Source organism: Chiloscyllium punctatum, chromosome 2 (genome assembly GCF_047496795.1).
Source record: "Chiloscyllium punctatum isolate Juve2018m chromosome 2, sChiPun1.3, whole genome shotgun sequence".
Lineage (NCBI taxonomy): Eukaryota > Metazoa > Chordata > Chondrichthyes > Orectolobiformes > Hemiscylliidae > Chiloscyllium > Chiloscyllium punctatum.
The window spans coordinates 63,320,902-63,342,697 of NC_092740.1; the positions used below are offsets into that span (position 1 = coordinate 63,320,902).

General features: G+C 41.7%; 1 protein-coding gene across 3 annotated transcripts in view; it reads left to right on the forward strand.

Annotated features, from left to right (window-relative positions):
- The first annotated feature begins 5,315 nt into the window (after nucleotides 1-5,315).
- The window catches only part of rgmb (repulsive guidance molecule BMP co-receptor b), a 172,920-nt gene continuing 156,439 nt past the window's right edge, over nucleotides 5,316-21,796 (forward strand). For all 3 annotated transcript variants that reach the window (XM_072583534.1, XM_072583542.1, XM_072583551.1), the window contains exon 1: nucleotides 5,316-5,522. The gene's annotated coding sequence lies outside the window, so the exon portion shown is untranslated. The remainder of the gene's footprint in view (nucleotides 5,523-21,796) is intronic.

Here is a 21,796-nt window from a genome sequence, read left to right on the forward strand (position 1 = left end):
ATTCTCCTTCTTAGGAAATAAACTATATTTGCTTCTGACCCCAGTCATGTCTCCTCCAAAAGTCCCTTAAAAGGTTAAAACTGGGTTTTCAAAGTTAAAATCAATCCTTGGTTATTTTAAATCAAAAGCAAGCTACTGCCTTTCGATGTTTACCACCCACTCACCGGTGTAAACCCACAATCTTTCACTAACACACCAGGGTTTTTTAGTCAGCTACCCTCTGACACATACTTATTCATGGTTCTGGAAAAACTCTTTGGCTTTGTAATTTTTAAACCTTCCACAAAAGTTACCATATGCCACAAGTTTGAAATCAAATCTCTAAAAATGATATTAATACAAATATGAATCACTTATCTGTCATTACAATAACAAATGCAATGTACTTGATTGGAATAATTATATGTAAGTTTCCATTTAATGTTCTGAACCAGAATTTTAAAAACATTTGACAAAAATTCACTGTAAAGGCTTTAAGTTCATTCTAAGCAGTGGAGATATGGGATAAATTTTGAGAATGCATAAACAATTGGCCTAAGGGTAGAACACAATGAGTATTTGTTGGAAGAGTTATTTTGGGTTGGGAAAAGCACTATAAGAATGTCTCAAGGCTCAATTTTCTGACTACAATTATTTTCAACTCCATCAATGAATTAGATTCTGAAATTCAATGAAACATTAGTCAAACTTGCAGCCGGTTGCAGCCCAGCTGATGGAATTCAAGGGTGATGGAAAGAAATGTCAAAGTTCAGCAAACTCTGTACATGGAAAGAACAATTTTGTCGTAGGGGAAATTAAGATCTCTGCAGAGAGGTGAATGAAGATGGGCCAAATAGCTCTTCTCATCAGTAATTATTTTGTGAAAGCTGTAAATAGATCAAAAAAACTCTGCAAGTTACTATGTTAGAAAACGGAGTATAATTTTAAGGTATTTGCCAAAAGAATGAAGACTTTATTTTAACACAAGAACTTTCAGACACGGAAAACTTCAGTATAAACTATGGTGCAATAAGCCCCACAATTACTTGTTAAATGTTTTTTCAATATTTGAGGACAAGAAGTACCAAAGGTTCTCAGGAAAGAGCAGAGAAATAAAGCTCAAACAGGCACTTGATGAAACATTGTCCTGTGACATAAAATGCAATCGAAAAATTTTAGTTTGTACACTGACATTTCAAGCAGTCCTATGCAGACTTGATATTTTACATTGGCCATGACGGTGGATGACACTATATATGTTCCAAAAATATCAGAGAAGCAAGATACTAATGAGAGGAGGGGTCTTGCAACAGTATTATGAGGAACAACGTATTTGACAAATTAATGGATCTGAAGACAGACAAATGGTCAAGAGCTGTTGGCCTGTATCCTAGGGTTTTAAAGTTGACTGCAGGGAGAGTGGATACATTGGTTGAAATATGCCAGAACTCACTGGATTTTGGCAGGGTTCCTGTGGATTGAGAAACCACTAACATGACCCCTCCTGCTTAAGAAGGGAAGGAGATAGAAAGCAAGAATCTATCAGCTAGTTAGCTTAATAAGATTTATTGGGAAAATGCTGCCGTCCATTATTAAGGAAGAAATAGTAAGACATTTACAAAAGCTTAATTCAATCTAATAGAGTCAGCATGGTTTTGTGAAAGGGAAATCAGATTTGACAAATTTGCTATTGTCCTTTTAGGATAAAACAAGTGGAGTCGATAAAGGGGAATTGGTAGATGTAGTGCACTTGGATTTCCAGAAGACATTCAATATGATGTCCTATAAAAGGTTGCGAAAGGAGAAAGATATGAGTTCACAGTTTTGGGAGTAATGTATGAACAGGGATTCAGGAATGGTTAACATATAGCAGAAAGCCAAGATTAATGAGTCGCATAAAAGTTGGAAAGGCGTAACTAGTGGACTGCCACGAGGATCTTCCCAAGGCTTCAATTATTTACTATTTATATTAATGACTTTGATAAAAGTAGAGTATAATGTATCCAAATTTGGTAATGGTAGGAATTCTGCAGCTAGTCACTTACCGTTGTCTCTTCAAGGTATAAGTCAGGAGTGTGATTGAATACCACTTGCCTGGATGACTGAAGATCCAACAACCTTTTAGTTTATTCACTCATGCGATATGGACATTTCTGGCTAGGCTAGCGTGTATTGCCTCATCCCTACTTAGCTTTGTGAAGGTGCTGGTAGGCTGCCTTCTTAAACTGCTCCTGTCTATTTACTGTAGGTAAACCCAAAATGATATTGGAAGTTTCAGGACCTTGATGCTGAAGAAAGGCAACATACTTCTAAGTGATGATTCTGAGTGGTTTGAAGGGAAAGTTGCAGATGGTGAGGTTCCAATATATCTACTGCCCTTGTCTTCCTTGATGATATTGGTTGTGGATGGGGAGGTGATGTCTAAGGAGCCTTGGTAAATTGCTGCAGTTCGTCTTATAGATAATAGACACTGCTGCTAGTGGCAGAGGAAGTGGGTATGGTATCCAAGTGGATATGGCATCTTGACTGGTGTTAAGCTTCACGAGTGCATTGGAGCTGCAGTTCTTCAGGCAAATGGAGAGTATTGCATTAGACTTCTGCCTTAAGAGCATAAGACATAGGAGTAGAAGTAGGCCATTCATAGGAGATTCTGGCTGATCTGATAATCCTAACTTCCACTTCCCTGCCTTTCCCTCGTAACTCTTGATTTCCTTACTGATTAAAATTCTGTCTATCTCAGCCATGAATATACTTAATAGCCCAACTGAAAAAAACCTTTGTGGTAAAGAATTTCACAGATTCATAGAGCAAAGAAATTCATTTATGTCCTAAATGTGTAACCCCTTATTCTGAGATAATGATGTCTGATCTGAGATTCTCCTGCAAAGGGAAACACCGTTTCTGCATTTACTCTGTCAAGTTCCTTAAGAATCTGATATGTTTCATTAAGGTTATCTCTCATTCTTCCAATTTCTAATGAATACAGGCCCAACCTACTCAACCTCTCTTCACAAGACATTCCCTCCAAGCCTGATATCAACATAATGAATCTTCTCTGTATTGCCTCCAAAGCCAGTATGCTTTTCTTTTGATAAGGGGAAAAAATATTGTTCATAGTTCATAGCTGTGGTCTAACAAGTGTCTTGTGTAATTTCAGCAAAACCTCCATACTTTTATACTCCATTCCCTTTGAAATAAAGGTCAACATCCTCTCTTCGCCTTCCCTATTACCTGCTGAACTTGGATGCTAGCTCTTTCAGATTCATGTATGTAGTTTTCTGCCATCTTTCTCTGTTTAAATAATATTCAGCTCCTCTTTTCTTCCTGCTGAAGTGCATAATCTCACATTTCGTCACCTGCCAAGTTTTTTATTCTAGCTGCCAAGTTTTTTGCCCATTCACTTAACCTGTATATAATCCCTCTGCAGTCTCTTTGTGACATCCCATCATTTGCCTTTCCACATATTTTCGTGTCATGAACGAACTTGGTTATAGTAAATTCACTTTCCTCATCCAAGTCATTGAAATATTGTGCAAGAATCGTGGTCCCCATACTGATCCCTCTGGCACACAATTAGGTACAGTATGCCATCTTGAAAATGCCTCCCTCTTTCGCAACTCTGTGTCTTCTGTTAGTTAGCCAATCCTTAACTATGCTAAATTCCAAAACCTCCAATACCATGGACTCCTATCTTTTTAAATAGCCTAAAGTGTGGTACTTTATCAATCATCTTCTGCAAATCCAAATATATTATCTCAACTGCATCCCCTTCTATACTGCCTGTTACCTCATCAAATAATTCTAGCAAATTTGTCAGGCATGATCTCCCTTTGGTGAAGCCATGCTGACTCTGCTTTTTCACATTACGTACTTCTAAATACTCCGCTATTATCCTTTAAAACAGACTTTAACATTTTCCCAATAACACTTGTTAAACTAACTGGCCTATAGCTGCTTGTTTTTTGTTTTGACTTGTGTTTTGTAGATGTTATCAGGAAGTCAGATACTTGCTTTATGATTCATCACCTCTGATCTTCCAAGCATAGTATTTATATATCTAGTCCAGTTCAATTCCTGGTCAGAAACTGCATGATGAAACAGCTTGTTCATGACACCCCATCTAATATTAGATTACTTACAGTGTGGAAACAGGCCCTTTGGGCCAACAAGTCCACACCGACCCGCCAAAGCGCACCCACCCAGACCCATTCCCCTACATCTAACATTTCGGGCAGTTTGGCATGGCCAATTCACCTAACCTGCACGTTTTTGGACTGTGGGAGGAAACCTGAGCACCCGGAGGATACCCACGCAGACACAGGGAGAATTGCAAACTCCACACAGTCAGTCACCTGAGGCGGGAATTGAACACGGGTCTCTGGCGCTGTGAGGCAGCAGTGCTAACCACTGTGCCACCGTATCTCTGACATGTATTGGCTGCTATGTGTATTGTCTATAGGGTTATTGCAGCAACTCACTAATGCTCCTTTGACAGCCTTCCAAATAAGTGAGCTCAACAACCAAAAGGACAAGGACAACAGATGCATGGGAATACCACTACATATTCATTTCTGTTCAAATCTGACAGCATCCTCAATTATCTCACTGTTCCTTTACTGTTGTTGGATCAAAATCTTGAAACTGCCTTTCTGACAGCAATGAGTGGTCCTACATCATATGAACTGCAGCAGTTCAAAACGAGAGCTTCCTACCACATTCACCAGAGGAATCAGCTGGCCTAGTCAGTGACACAAACACACACACACACACATCCCGTCTAGAATAAAAAGTAGGCCTGACTTTTGCCTTCGTCTCCAATTGGGAGAATGTGCCAGTTCTGATGGAAAGTAACTTCAGCTGAATGATGATTCTGTCTCCAGATTCTGCTTGGCCTGTTGAATGGCTTTGAGGAAAGGTCACGCGCCCTGAAGTGTTGACTCTTATTTCTCTCCAAAGATGCTGGTAGACCTGCTGAGTTTTTCCAGCAACTTCTGTTTTTTATTGGAGATATATTTAGTTTCCTCATGCAACTCATTAATCTTTTAACATTTCAGATTTTGCAGTATCTGCATAATGATTACCGAAAACACATTAGCGTTTATAATGTGGTGTTGTACTCCTACAGTGCAAGGAGATGATTCTCTGCTCTAACTACAATCCGCTCGTGCACACATGTGGATTGTAGCATATTGTCAGCGTGCAGAAACGTTGTCTGCTGCAGTTTGGGAGTTGTAGTCCACTTGGCAGCCGCTGGAGGCGACACCTCCTTCCGTGAATTATAGAACTACAAATCCCAGAGGTCAACGCCGCTGCGCAGGCTCATTGAGAGATCACAACATGGCTGCGCCCGTCGTGTTATCGAGATGGAGCTGAGCCTTTGATGTGAGAAGCGGTTTGTTTATTTTTAACTTTAAAAATCTGCTGGACTCCCGAAGTGTAAAAGTGACAAGAAGCACGCCATCACCACTGCAAAGATTGCTGCCGAACTTAATCTATTTTCATGGGGATCCTGGATCTGATTTGTGAACGTTATTGACCACCAAGTGAGTACCATTTCGACCTTTCAGTAGGTTTATGGCGTGATCCCAAATTGATTCAAATCGGACAAAACTCTCTTTGGACTGTGGTCTTGTCTGAGATTATTCGCTGCTGTCCGAGGCTGAACAAGGGAATCTCTTTTCCATCTGATGCTGGAATCCTGGGCTTTACTCGTAACGACAGAGGCCCCCGAGCTGCGGGGAATTGTTTTGGTAAATGACCTAAGTTCCGAGTAGCCGGTCCCAGTGAAGGTAGCTCCGCTCTCATAGAAAATAGGAGCAATAGTAGGACATTCAGCCCTCCGAGACTGCGGCGCTATTTAATATAGGCACGGCAGACCATCCAACTCAATACCGGGACATGTTTTTGCCCCCTTCAAAGTTTTGCGTCCACATTATACTTTGTTTGCTATTCATTTGTCCATTTACTCAATTTATCCAAATCGCACGGTAGCATATCTGCACCATCCTCACAGTTTACCCTCTCTCTAAGCTTTATGCTGTCTGCAAACTTGAAGAAATTGACTTTGAGGAAAGGTCACTCGACCTGAAATGTTGACTCTTATTTCTCTCCAAAGATGCTGGTAGACCTGCTGAGTTTTTCCAGCAACTTCTGTTTTTTGTTGGAGATATATTTAGTTTCCTCATGCAACTCATTAATGGATATTGGTAATAACTGGTGTTCAATTTGGGTAGTACCCCAGAAGTCACTAGCTGCCACTTGGAAAATGACTTGTTTATTCTTACTCTTTGCATCCTGTCTACCAACCAGTTCTTTATCCATATCAGGACACTACCCCCAATCCCATGCATTTTAATGTTACATTCCAGTCTCTTATGTGGGGCCACCTTGAAAGCCTACTGAAAGTTCAACAAACCACATCCACTGGCTTCCCTTATCAAGTCTACTCATTGTATCCTTGAAAAACTCAGTAGCTTTGTCAAGTATGATTTCCCTGTTGTAAATCTATGCTAACTCTGACTAATCTTGTCACTATTTTCCAAGTGCTTTGCTACTAAATATTTTATTGTGGACTCTAGCATTAACTCTTACTGCCAAGATCAGACTAACCAGTCTGCAATTTCCTTTTTCCTCTCTGCCTTCTTTTTTAAATATTGGGGTTACTTCAGCTACCCTTCAATCTATAGGAACTTTTCCCAACTCTATAGAATCTTGAAAGATGACCACCAGTGCATCCATGATTTCTAGGGTGACTTCCTTATGTAGTCTGGGATGTTGATCTTCAGGTGCTGGGGGTGTTATCAGCCTAACAACTTGCCCAACACCATTTCTCTCCTGATACTGATTTCCTGCAGTTCCTCCCTTTCAAGACCTTTCTGGGATGTTATTTGTGGCCTTTTTTATGAAGACAGTATTTAATTGGTCTGCCATCTTCTTGTTCTCCATTGCACTTGCCCTATTTTGATTGTAAGGGACCTACACTTGTCTTCACTAATCTTTATTCTCTTCCTATATCCTTGGAAGGTTTTGCCATCAATTTGTATGTTCTCTGCATATGTACTCTCGAACTCTATTTTTCCCTTCTTGATCAATCCCTTTGTCCTCCTTTAAAATATCAGTTTCTCCCAATCTTCAGGTCTGCTTTTTTTTGGGATAATTTGTATGTCCCTTCTTTGCAGCTAATGCTATGTCTAATCTCCCTTGTTTTGTTTTTACACTTAATACTATCCCTAATTTCCCTTCTTAGCTAATTTTTAGGTCACTTTCTCATTTTATTTCAGTACTAGCCAGGAAGCAACTATTGTTGCAGTTCCTCTATGGACGATTTAAATGATTGCCATTACTTATCTACCATCAATTCTTTAATTAACTTTTATAGTAATGTTAATGGTACAATTTCTCATCACCAGCTCACGTCTCATGTCATTGTAGTTTCCTTTTAGATTCAGGATCTTAGTTTTAGAATTAACTATGTCACTCTCCATCTTAATGAAGAATTCTATTGTATTGTATTTGCTTTTCCTAAAGGCACTTCGCAGAGCTAGATTGTCGATTACTCTTTTCTTGTTACATAATACCCAGTCTGGGATGGCCTGTTCTTTAATTGGTTCCTCAACGTATTGATCCAGAAATCCATTTTATACACAGTCTAGTAACTCCTCCTTTGTCAGATTATTACTGATTTGATTTGCCCAATCTATATGCAGATTAAAGTCGCTCATAACTACAGCTGTATCTTTATTGCTTGAGCATCTAATTTCACGTTTAATGTCTTCCCCAATATTAACACCACAGTTTGAAAGTATATACAATCCCCACTATCTGTTTGTGTTTTGTCTCTTCTGGGTTTATGTTGTGTCCCTGAAAGGAAGAGAGCAATGGCTAGGACTGAGCAGCTCAAGATTGGCTTTTCTGTTGGCATGAAGTCAGTGAGCGGGTAATATCACTGCTGATCTGGCAGCATAGCACTCGATTAAACCTCAAATGTGGTCTAAAGGTAAGGAGATAGTGTGCACAAAAAAATCAAAATCACAACCAGAATTAGAAAATTCAATTAGTTTGCATAACAAAAGCAATGACTGCATCTGCTGAAATCAGAAATAAAAAGAGAAAGTGCTGGAATTACTCAGAGGCTTGGAACACTTGTGGAGAGAGACAAATAGTTAATTTCAAATATTGTTCTTTAAGCATCTTGGTAAGCCTTCAAAAATAATGTTTAGTTTGATTGGAGGAATATTTGGCATGAATGAAATAGAATTTGTGTGGAGCTACTTCTTCAATCACAGATTCTGCCTCTCCAGTGTTTGCTGCTCCTGTTTCTTCAGTTACAATGTTTCTGACTGAAAGCAGCATTGGAACATCACTTTATCTTGCTTCATGTATTGTCTGCTCAGATAGGATTTTTCACAATCTCTATAATCAAATACTCTCTGTTTGGCTGACAAATAGTCCACGTTATCTGATTTGATGTCCTGGTCTGTTTTTAACTGGAATTCAGTCTTTCAGACAAACTGTGACAGTTTAGTCAATTACTGTTGAGTTACAGCACTTAATTATACATGCACTCTTTCAGACACTGAAATATTGATACCAGTGACTTTACAGATCAGTAGGGCATCATCTGACTGATTCCCTTTTCACTAGAGCAGATTTCATGTATCTTTTTGTTCATTTTAGAGTCATAGAGATGTACAGCATGGAAACAGACCCTTCGGTCCAACTAATCCATGCCAACCAGGTATCCTAACCTAATGTAGTCCCATTTGCCAGCACTTGGCCCATATCCCTCAAAACCCTTCCTCCTTATATGTCCATCCAAATGCCTTTTAAATGTTGTAATTGTACCGGCTTCCACCACTTCCTCTGGCAGCTCATTTCATACATTCAGCACCCTCTGAATGTAAAAGTGGCCCCTTAGATCCCTCTCCCACCCTAAACCTATGCCCTCTAGTTCTGGACCCCCCCACCCCAAGGTAAAAAAAACTTGTCTATTTACTATACGTACCCCTCATGATTTTATAAACCTCTATAAGGTCATCTGGCACTCCTGGGAAACCATCCCCAGCATATTAAGCCTCTCCCTATAGCTCTCATCCTCCAAACCTGGCAACATCCTTGTAAATCTTACTTGAACCCTTTCACGTTTCACAACATCCTTCTGATAGGAGGGAAACCAGAAATGTACACAGTATTCCAAAACTGGCCAAACCAATGTCCTGTACAACTGCAACATGACCTCCCAATAAAAGTTAGGTTATGGCCTACAGAGGAGAGCTTGTAGATGGTACTCACATGAATGGTGTCTTTCTTCTATTATCACAGGCTTGGGAGATGCTGTTGAAGGACCTTTGATGATTTACTGCAGTGCTTTGTGTGTATGGTATAGGCTGTTGCAGTGTGCTGCTGATGTCTAAGGGATACTGATCAAGTGGACTGCTGTGGCCTTCATGGAATCAAACTGTGTGAGTGTTGTTGGAGATGCACTCAGCAAGACATCTGAGATGTCATAGAGTCATACAATATAGAAGATGCCCTTTGGTCCATTGTGTCTGTGCTAACATATCAATGCTAATCCCACTTTCCAGCAATTGGCCTTGAATGTTTAACATTTCCAGTGCTCACCTATGTACTTTTAAAAAGTTGTGAGCTTTCCCAACTCTACTACCCTCCTGGGTAGTGCAATCCAGGTTCCCACTACCCACTGGTTAATAAAAACTTTCCTCAGATCCTCTCTAAACCTCCTGATCTTCACCTTAAAATTATGTCCCCTCTTGTTATTGATCTTTCAAATGAGGAGAACAGCTACTTTCTCTTCATCCTGTCCATGCCCCTTGCAATCTTATACAGTTCAATCAGGTCCCCCCTCAGACTCAATGTTTTGGGTCCAGTGACCCTTCATCAAAACACTGAGATGTTGATTCTGCTTTCTTTCCACAGATGCTGTCAGACTTGCTGAGCTCCTTCAGCAATTTCTGTTTTTTGTAAGATTTCTGGCACACTCAGTTCCTGGTTTTATTTTAGTGCACCCTGAGTCTTTCCTGCTCCAAAGAAAACAGCACAACCCACTCCACTCTCTCTTCGTAGCTAAAATGCTCCATCCCAGACAGCATTTGGTGAATCTCCTCTGTGACCGCTCCAGTGCATCCTTCCAACAGTATGGTGATCAAAACTGCACACATTATTCCATCAGTGGCCTCACCAATCTTTTGTACTGATCCAACAAAACTTCTTTGCTCTTAGAATCTCTGCCATAGTTGATTAAAACATATGTCCCATGTGCCTTGTTAACTACCCTATTAACCAGTCCTTCTGCCTTAGGTGATCCTGTTCCTCTGAGCTTCCTGCCATTCATTGGCTATTCCCTTGTTACTTCTTCCAAAGTGCATCACCTCACACTTCTCAGGGTTTTCATCTTCCATCTTTATCAAATTACATCTGCCTTTGAGCTGCCCATCTGACCAATCTGTCTATATCTTCATTCTTCCTCACTATCAATCACTTAACCAATCTTTGTGCCATCTAGAGTCATTGAGATGTACAGCATGGAAACAGACCCTTCGGTCCAAACCATCCATGCGGACCAAATCTAGTTCCACCTGCTAGCATCCGGCCCATATCCCTCCAAACCCTTCCTATTCATATACCCATCCAAATGCCTCTTAAATGTTGTAATTGTACCAGCCTCCACCACTTCCGCTGGCAGCTCATTCCATACAAGTACCACCCTCTGTGTGAAAAAGTTGCCCCTTAAGTCTCTTTTATATCTTTCCCCTCTCAACCTAAACCTATGCCCTCTAGTTCTGGACTCCCTGACTCCAGGGAAAAGACTTTGTCTATTTATCCTATCCATGCCCCTCATAATTTTGTAAACCTCTATAAGGTCACCCCTCAGCCTTCAACGCTCCAGGGAAAAGACTTTGTCTATTTATCCTATCCATGCCCCTCATAATTTTGTAAACCTCTATAAGGTCACCCCTCAGCCTTCAACGCTCCAGGGAAAACAGCCCCAGCCTGTTCAGCCTCTCCCTATAGCTTAAATCCTCCAACCCTTGCAACATCCTTGTAAATCTTTTCTGAACCATTTCAAGTTTCACAACATCTTTCTGATAGGAAGGAGACCAGAATTGCACGCAATATTCCAACAGTGGCCTAACCAATGTCCTGTACAGCCGCAACATGACCTCCCAACTCCTGTACTCAATACTCTGACCAATAAAAGAAAGCTTACATTCACTATCCTATCTACCTGTGACTCCACTTTCAAGGAGCTATGAACCTGCACTGCAAGGTCTCTTTGTTCAGCAACACTCCCTAGGACCTTACCATTACATGTATATGTCCTGCTAGGATTTGCTTTCCCAAAATGCAGCACCTCACTTTTATCTGAATTAAACTCCGTCTGCCACTTCTCAGCCCATTGGCCCATCTGGTCAAGATCCTGTTGTAATGTGAGGTAACCTTCTTTGCTGTCCACTGCACCTCCACATTTTGGTGTCATCTGCAAACTTACTAACTGTACCTCTTATGCTTGCATCCAAATCTTTTATGTAAATGACAAAAAGTAGAGGACCCAGCACTGATCCTTGTGGCACTCCACTGGTCACAGGCCTCCAGTCTGAAAAACAACCCTCCACCACCACCCTCTGTCTTCTACCTTTGAGCTAATTCTGTATCCAAATGGCTAGTTCTCCCTGTATTCCTTGAGATCTAACCTTGCTAACCATCTCCCATGGGGAACTTTGTCGAACGCCTTACTGAAGTCCATATAGTTCACATCTACCACTCTGCCCTCATCAATCCTCTTTGTTACTTCTTCAAAAAACTCAATCTCGTTTGTGAGACCTGATTTCCCATGCACAAAACCATGTTGACTAGTCCTAATCCGTCCTTGCCTTTCCAAATACGCGTACATCCTGTCCCTCAAGATTCTCTCCAACAACTTGCTCACCACCTATGTCAGGCTCACTGGTCTATAGTTCCCTGGCTTGTCCTTACCACCCTTCTTAAACAGTGGCACCATGTTAGCCAACCTCCAGTCTTCCAGCACCTCACCTGTGACCATCGATGATACAAATATCTCAGCAAGAGGCCCAGCAATCACTTCTCTAGCTTCCCACAGAATTCTAGGGTAGACCTGATCAGGTCCTGGGGAGTTATCCACTTTTATGCATTTCAAGACATCCAGAACTTACTCCTCTGTAATTTGGACATTTTGTAAGGTGTCACCATCTATTTCCCTACAGTCTATATCTTCCATATCCTTTTCCACGGTAAATACTGATGCAAAGTACTCATTTAGTATCTCCCCCATTTTCTGTGGCTCCACACAAAGGCTGCCTTGCTGATCTTTGAGGTGCCCTATTCTCTCCCTATTTACCCTTTTTTCCTTAATCTGCACACTTACTTATCATTCCCCACATTCTCACCTACATCAGTAACAAACCCAGCACTAATCCCCATGGTATGCCTCTGGACATTGTCATCCAGTCATACAAACAGCCTTCTACAATCACCTGATGTCTTTTCTCATTAAGCCAATCTTCCAAATCCTCCCTAACACTCCTGTATATCATAGAAAGTCTTTGGGAAGTCATGAGTTGGGTTACTTATTGTGGAATTTCTAGTTTATGACCTGTTCTTGTCACAGTGTTTATATGGCTGATTCAGTTAGGATTCTCGTTACTCATAAACCTCTGGGATGTTGATAGTAGAGATTTGGCAATGGTTTGCCATTGAATATCAAAGGCAATTGTTAAGTTCTGTCTTAGCGGTGGTTGTTGCCTTGGCACAAATGTTACTGTCACTTGTCAGCCAATAGGAAACTGTTCAGCAGGTCCTGATGCATGCAGGCACTGATTATTTCAGTATCAGAGGAGTTTTAAAGGGTTCTGAATGTTGAGCAATTCTCAAGCATTCCCATCTTTGACCATTTATGAAGGGAAGATCAATGGTGAAACAGGTGAAGATGGTTGGGGCATGACATATTGCTGAGGAACATGCAGAAATTTCACAACATCAGCTTGACAGAATATAAAGAGGCTGGATGTTTGGTTTAATTAGAAAATGGCTCTATGACTCTAACTATTCAGGTTGATGTACAATAACCCTGAACCATGTCATACATCAATGTGGCATGCAAACCTAATGGTTGACTTTTAGAACAAAATCTGGTTTGGAGCTGAACTGAATAACACCAGAAACATCCACCTATGCTTCAGCCAAGATCTCCAGCTAGCCATCTATCTGAGATTTCGAGATCAGATTTAGGAATTGCTCCAGCTGTGTGTTCAAATATTAAAGGGAAGTGGAGTTGTAATGGTAATGTAAATTTTCTAAAACAAAAAAATTTTCTGTGGTAGTGACCATACCAGCTACCATAAATTGTCATGAAAATTCATCAAGTTCACTAATGTCCTTCTGTGAACGCCCTTCCTCGCTTGGTCTGGCCTACATGTGAATCCATACGCTCAACAAATTGCTTAAATATCCTCTGAAGGGACTTAACAAGCCACTCAGTTCTAGGTGGTTGATGATGGGTCACATTGGCGGCACTCCTATCACATGAAAATGTAAAGAAAGTAAGTTGATATGCATATGTCATGGACCCTACTGGTGTCCATGATGACCATGTGCAGGAATTGCTCCCAGCTGCAGAAACTTGAGCTCAAGCAGCAGCTGGAGACACTGGTGCATCCACAATGCTAAGAGTTATATGGATAATGTGCTGAGAGAGATGGTTACATTGCAGCTCAAGGGACTGGACGAAGGAAGGGGATGAGACTACCAGGCAGTCAGAGAATCAGGAATCCCCTGAGGTCCTGCTCACAAATTGGTTTTCTATTTTGGAAGCTGATGAGGATTCCTCAAGAAAGTGCAGCCAGAACCAAGCTTTTGGTACTGCAAGCGGCCTGTATATACAGGAGGGAAGAAAGGAGGAGTAACAATGATATGGGTTTTGTGAGGTGAACAAGCAGACATTTCTCTGCCATCAGCATTAGTTCAGGATGGAATGTTGACTCTTTGATGCCAGGTTAAAGGCAGTCACAGAGTTGTTCTTGGATATCTTTTGAGGAGAGGGTGGGCTGCCAGAGGTTGTGGTCCATGTTAGTATCAATGACTTGGAAAGGAAGGACGATGTGGTCCTGCAGTCAGAATTTAGGGAGCTGGGTAGAAAGTTAGCAAGCAGGACCACAAATGTAGTAACCACCAGATTGCTCCAAGTCCCATGTACAAGTGAGAACAGAATGGGAGGAAAAGGCAGATTTCTGCATGATTGGAGGGGAGGGCTTTGTATTCCTGGGACACTCACAATGGGTGTGGGGCAACCTGTATAATCCAGAGGAGCTTCACCTGAACAAAACTGGCGCTGAGTTCATTGTGGATTGTTTTGGCAAGTTTAAACTAATTCAGCAGGGCTGGCACTAACATAGATAATAATAAGTTAATAGGTGAAGTCAGAGTAGGGGAGAAAGAAAGGTAGATCAAAACAGTTAACATTCATGCATGTGTGTACATACATGGAGTAAAGTAAATAGGGTTGGGGAGATACAGATGCAGATTCCAATGTGGAATTATGATGTTGTGACAGAGTTCTGGCTCAAGGAAGGGCAAGCGTGGGTGTTAAGTATTTCTGGGCATAAGATGTTCTAGAAATATCGAAAAGGAAGGAAAAGATGACGGATATCATTATTTGTTAAGGAGAACATTGCAGTGCTGGAGAAGACAGATGTCTCAGAGTTCAAGACAGAGTCAGTTTGGCTAGGAGCTAGAGAATAAAAAGTGTGCAATTACATTACTCTGTAGTTTACACACCATCAACTAGTGGAAAGGATGTAAAGAAATAAATCTTCAGGGAAATTAGAAAAAGGTCAACATTCTAGAGTAGTTAAAATGGGAGACTTAATTATCCACACTGGCAAGTGTAAGGGACAGTGAGGGGCAAGTGTTCATGGATTGTTTGCAAGAATTTCCCCTCAACAAATCCAACTCAGCTAATTATTGCTGCAGTAGTCTGCTCTCATCAGCAAAGTGATGAATGGTGTACTTACTAAATAATAAGTTTGGGTTCCACCAGGATCACTCAGCTCATTATAGTTTTAGTTGACACGTCTTCCCTATGCCCTTTTGAGTGGTACAAAGGTGTTTACTGTATGGGCTGCTCCTGCACACTCTCCACTTCCCCACCTTTGCCTGTTGTTCAGATACACCTTGGCATGATATTTTGCCCTCTGGTGACGGAGATCCCTACTGGAGAGCCCCCTGTTCAGTCAGGGTTCTTGGGTGGAGAGTGCTGCACGTGGCAGTCCCGTGCAATGGTAGATAAAGTTCACTGGAGACTGCAGGGACAACTGACTCTATGATCCCCGCCAGGACCACTGACTCCATGTTCAATTTTTTGGTGGCCTGGGACAAACTATTTTTCATATGTGCGTTGTTTCTGTTTGCAGCGCATTTTTAGTATTTTGAAGGTATTGCTCCTTATTTTGGTTGCACTCCAGCCCCATGCTCCTGATCTACGGGCACCTGGTGTGTGGATGAGAAGGAGGCCCTTTGCGTGGATCTGTTCCTGGGCCTGGCCACGGTAACCACGGTAATCATGATGGAGGTTGTCATTTCTGACTGTCTGTCCTCCTTCCGCGGTTTTCATTCATGCTCAGAGGAAGCACGTGGCACTTAGTGGCCTGAGGCTTTTTGAGACAGGTGGGCACCGCAGGGGCAGGGTGCATCATCAGCTCCAGCAATGTGATTTTAATTTAGTAAGTTTCTGTTTCGTTACATAAGGTTCAGTTCAACTATTAAATTGTGTTTTATTGTGGTACAGTGCCCCAGCAGGGGCTGTTTCATTATTATTTTTTGATTTTCTGTTTCAAAAGAAGTGGATGAAGCTTTGCTCTGTAACTCTGTCCTGGGAGTGTTTGATGGCAGCAGTCTCAAGGGAGTTTACTATTAGTTTGTTTCCAGTTTAAAAAAGAATAGGGTAGTTTACTCTGTTTCTGACCCTGTGTTGTCCCTGTCCTGGGAGTGTTTGATGGTTGACAGTATATAAAGAGGACTTGTTTCAGTTTAAAAGTGTAGAGGTATCTTTAGTTTTGGTTCAAAAGAGTAGAGTGAGCTTTACTGTTGGGTTAAAATAGTAGAGAATCTTTACTGTCTATGTAACCCCATGTTCTCTGACCGTTTGATGGGAACAGTGTGGAGGAAGCTTTGCTTTCTGTTTAAACGAGTAGAGGTAATCTAATCCATATTCATCATTGTGCAGGTTAAGAATGCAAGTTTACTTACCGTTCACAATAAGGGACAAGAGTGGGAGCAAAGTAAAGTTGAATCTGCTGACAGCCAGTCTGTATGCCCAGTGGTTTCGTGATGGATTCTGGGAGAAATTGGAATTTACATTCAAGAAAGTTCTTGAGGCAGCTTTACTCTATCTAACCCTATGCTGTACCTGATCTGGGATTGTTTGATGAGAACAGTTTCAGTTTACTTTCAGTATACTTTGAAATTAAAAGGGTAGACAGACGAGCTGAACTGAAAAAGGAAGTGAAACTGACTGCTCACGTCATCAAGGCAGCATTTGAATGGTATTAGCTGGGAATAAAGCAGTCAGTAACTCCCCTCTTGTGTCCCCAGTAGATGGTGGGGAAGCACAAGGCACAAGACAGGACTGTGATTCACTTGCTTGGGTGAGCACAGCTGCAACAATACTCAAGAAGCTCAAGATCATCCAGAATGAAGCAGGCCATTTGATTTTCACCACATCCGTCATCTTTAACAATGATTCCTTTCACCACCGGTACATTGCTGCAGCTGTGTGCGCCATCCATCAGATGCACTGCAATAACCCACAAAATTCCTTTGATAAAACTTCTAAACCCACAACCTCTACCTTCAAGAACGACAAGGACAGCAGATAAATGTTATACCACCACCTACAAGTTCCCCTCCTTGTCTCGTACCATCCTGACTTGGAAATGTATTGGTGTTGCTTCACTGTTTCTGGGTCAAAATCCTGGAAGTGCATTGATAGTAGAATGGACCTGGTTGACATAGACTGCATTGGTTCAAGAATGCAACTCTCTACCGCCTTCTTGAGGGCATTAGAATGTCGGCTTAGTCAGCAATGACCACATCCTATGAAAGATTTATTTTAAATTCTGACGGAAGAATTTCTGGCTGGAAGCTGTGGCCGATATACTGGAACAGATTTCAGTCATAAGAACAGTTGACCTTATTTGCCCTTGGTGGCTGATGTGAGAGTAGAAAATGCTGGAATTATGCAACAAGTTTTCCTTCCACATCTTAAAGGTTTGGTCTAAACCAACAGTGATATAGTGAGCTGGTGTAGAAAATAAAAATATTCAGTGATTTAGGATGTTTGCTCTTTAGATGTTGATGTTAAGATCTGTTATGGAACAGATGATGCTTTACTTGTTTGTACATACCATGTCAGATATAGTGCAATGCTATCATTGTTCTCTAAGGTAAAAATATTGTACTGCTTAGCGCCTGGTCTTCCCTTCTTTTCATGAACACAAATAAACATTTTTGAAGGTCGACATAAAAGTTGAAGACTGCTGCATGTGGAGATCAGCTGAATTGATGAAGTCCCCCACTGATTTTTAGATTTACAATACTAAACTGGCTCGATGTGGGTGAGAAATTAGAAATTCTAAGTCACTATTGTGAAAATGTGATGTATTTTCATGAATATTGATTGACTTGACCTCACTAGCAATTTGAAACTCATTAAATGTGCAGGTTGGAAGGCAGCTGTAATGCATTCAGCAGCAAGTGCACAAAGCTGCTTCATTTCCTCACTGGAGAGTATTTTCTTTACATTATATGCAGTACATATTAAAACTGAACTGACCTCCTCCAGATTTGTGCACATGGGAGGTACTGATGGATTGAAAACCATACAAGAACCACAACTTTATGTCTCTATTTTGCTGCTAGATTAAGAAAATTAAAACATTGATTAATCTTCAACAGGGAGTACCAGTCTTTGTCTTGTTGCCTTGAGGGATACTGAGCTTATTTTTAAAGGGATTTTTAAAGCTGTTAATTATCATGATGCTCCTGTCATTTTTTTTGTGTGAAGATATCGTTGTTAAACCACCAAAAAGGTACTTGGAATGTTATTTTCACCACAAGACTTCAGTCATGAAAAAGGTATTAATTTGAGGAAGCATTTCCGTTCTTTTGCGAACTTACCATAGATACTGCAATGCAAGAGGAAAGCTGGAAATCATTTGAGACTGAGGATTTTTCCTGTCTGAAACTTATGGGTGAGTTTTAATGTAGACGATGGGGGTCTTGCCCGCTGGGTTGAGAGCCAGCAATGCCACTATTTCATCATTTCAGGAGACCTTGCCATATAAAGGGTCAACAGATCATTCAGAGTCATAGAGATGTACAGCATGGAAACAGACCCTTCGGTCTAACCCGTCCATGCCGACCAGATATCCCAAACCAATCTAGTCCGGCCGATATCTCTACAAACCCTTCCTATTCATATACCCATCCAAAGGCCTCTTAAATGTTGCAATTGTACCAGCCTCCACCACATCCTCTAGCAGCTCATTCTATACACGTACCACCCACTGCGTGAAAACATTGTCCCTTAGGTCTCTTTTATATCTTTCCCTTCTCACCCTAAACCTATGCCCTTTAGTTCTGGACTCCCCGACCCCAGGGAAAAGACTTTGTCTGTTTACCCTATCCATGTCCCTCATAATTTTATAAACCTTTATAAGGTTACCCTTCAGCCTCCGGCACTCCAGAGAAAACAGCCCCAGCCTGTTCAGCCTCTCCCAGTAGCTCAGATCCTCCAACCCTGGCAACATCCTTGTGAATCTTTTCTGAACCCTTTCAAGTTTCACAACATCTTTCCGATAGGAAGGAGACCAGAATTGCATGCAGTATTCCAGCAGTGGCCTAACTAATGTCCTGTACAGCTGCAACATGACCTCCCAATTCCTGTACTCAATACTCTGACCAATAAAGGAAAGCATATCAAACGCCGCCTTCACTACCCTATCTACCTGCGACTCCACTTTCAAGGAGCTATGAACCTGCACTGCAAAGTCTCTTTGTTCAGCAACACTCCTAGGACCTTACCATTAAGTGTATAAGTCCTGCTAAGATTTGCTTTCCCAAAATGCAGCAACTCGCATTTACTGAATTAAACTCCATCTGCCACTTCTCAGCCCATTGGCCCATCTGGTCCCGATCCTGTTGTAATCTGAGGTAACCTTCTTCGCTGTCCACTGCACCTCCAATTTTGGTGTCATCTGCAAACTTACTAACTGTACCTCTTATGCTTGCATCCAAATCTTTTATGTAAATGACAAAAAGTAGAGGGCCTAGCACCGATGTGGTCACAGGCCTCCAACTGAGAAACAACTCTCCGCCACCACTCTCTGTCTTCTACCTTTGAGTCAGTTCTGTATCCAAATGGCTAGTTCTCTTTGTATTCCGTGAGATCTAACCTTACTAATCAGTCTCCCATGGGGAACCTTGTCGAACGTCTTACTGAAGTCCATATAGATCACATCTACTGCTCTGTCCTCATCAATCTTCTTTGTTACTTCTTCAAAAAACTCAATCAAGTTCGTGAGACATGATTTTCCACGCACAAAACCATGTTGACTATCCCGAATCAGTCCTTGCCTTTCCAAATACATGTGCATCCTGTCCCTCAGGATTCCCTCCACCTTGCCCACCACCGAAGTCAGGCTCACTGGTCTATAGTTCACTGGCTTGTCTTTACTGCCATTCTTAAATAGTGGCACCACGTTTGCCAACCTCCAGTCTTCCGGCACCTCACCTGTGACTATCGATGGTACAAATATCTCAGCAAGAGGCCCAGCAATCACTTCTCTAGCTTCCCACAGAGTTCTCCGATACACCTGATCATGTCCTGGGGATTTATCCACTTTTAACCATTTCAAGATATCCAGCACTTCCTTCTCTGTAATCTGGACATTTTGCAAGATGTCACCATCTATTTCCCTACAGTCTATATCTTCCATATCCTTTTCCACAGTAAATACTGATGCAAAATATTCATTTAGTATCTCCCCCATTTTCTGTGGCTCCACGCAAAGGCTGCCTTGCTGATCTTTGAGGGGCCCTATTCTCTCCCTAGTTACCCTTTTGTCCTTAATATATTAGTAAAAACCCTTTGGATTCTCCTTAATTCTGTTTGCCAAAGCTATCTCATGTCCCCGTTTTGCCCTCCTGATTTCCCTCTTAAGTATACTCCTACTTTCTTTCTTTATACTCTTCTAAGGGTTCACTCGATCTATCCTGTCTATACCTGACATATGCTTCCTTCTTTTTCTTAACCAAACCCTCAATTTTTTTAGTCATCCAGCATCCCTATACCTACCAGCCTTTCCTTTCACCCTGACAGGAATATACTTTCCCTGGATTCTTGTTATCTCATTTCTGAAGGCTTACCATTTTCCAGCCATCCCTTTACCTGCGAACATCTGCCTCCAATCAGCTTTCGAAAGTTCTTGCCTAATACTATCAAAATTGGCGCCTCTCCAGTTTAGAGCTTCAACTTTTAGATCCGGTCTATCCTTTTCAATCACTATTTTAAAACGAATAGAATTATGATTGCTGGCCCCAAAGTGCTCCCCCACTGACACCTCAGTCACCTGCCCTGCCTTATTTCCCAAGAATAGGTCCTTCTCTAGTAGGTACATCCACATACTGAATCAGAAAATTGTCTTGTACACACTTCTCCATCTAAACCTTTAACATTATGGCAGCCCCAGTCGATGTTTGGAAAGTTAAAATCCCCTACCATAACTACCCTATTATTCTTACAGATAGCGGAGATCTCCTTACAAGTTTGTTTCTCAATTTCCCTCTGACTATTGGGGGGGTCTATAATACAATCCCAATAATGTGATCATCCGTTTCTTAGTTCTCAGTTCCACCCAAATAACTTCCCTGGATGTATTTCCGGGAATATCCTTCCTCAGCACAGCTGTAATGCTATGCCTTATCAAAAATACCACTCCCCCTCCTCTCTTGCCTCCCTTTCTATCCTTCCTGTAGCATTTGTATCCTGGAACATTCAGCTGCCAGTCCTGCCTATCCCTGAGCCATGTTTCTGTAATTGCTATGATATCCCAGTCCCGTATTCCTAACCATGCCCTGAGTTCATCTGCCTTCCCTGTTAGGTCCGTTGCATTGAAATAAATGCAGTTTAATTTATTAGTCCTACCTTGTCCCTGCCTGTCCTGACTGTTTGACTCACTTCTGTTCTCAGCTGTACCTGTCTCAGATCGATCTCTTTCCTCACTATTTCCCCGGGATCTTTCTTCTCCACCCACCCCCCCCCCCCACCCCCCCCCCCCCCCCCCCCCCAAATCACTAGTTTAAATCCTCCCAAGCAGTTGCAGTTCTAGCAAATTTCCCTGCTAGTATATTAGTCCCCTTCCAATTTAGGTACAATCTGTCCTTCTTGTACAGGTCACTCCTACCCAAAAGAAATTCCAGTGATCCAAAAATGTGAATCCTTCTCCCATACACCAGCTCCTCAGCCATGCATTCATCTGCTCTATCCTCCTATTCCTGCCCTCACTAGCACGAAAGGTATTTCTACAGGATCAAGGACAAGGGGTGGAGGTACCGCTATCATAAATGGACTTGTGTGGTACTTCATTGCGTGGCAGTGTGGTGTTCGGCAATGCACCCAACGCAAGTCCTGTGATTGTTATGGGACTGGGCCACAGGTGAGTAATAGTGGGAGGGGGTTTGTGAGGTATCAGATATAGGGGAAGGTGATTAGTCAACCCTGTCT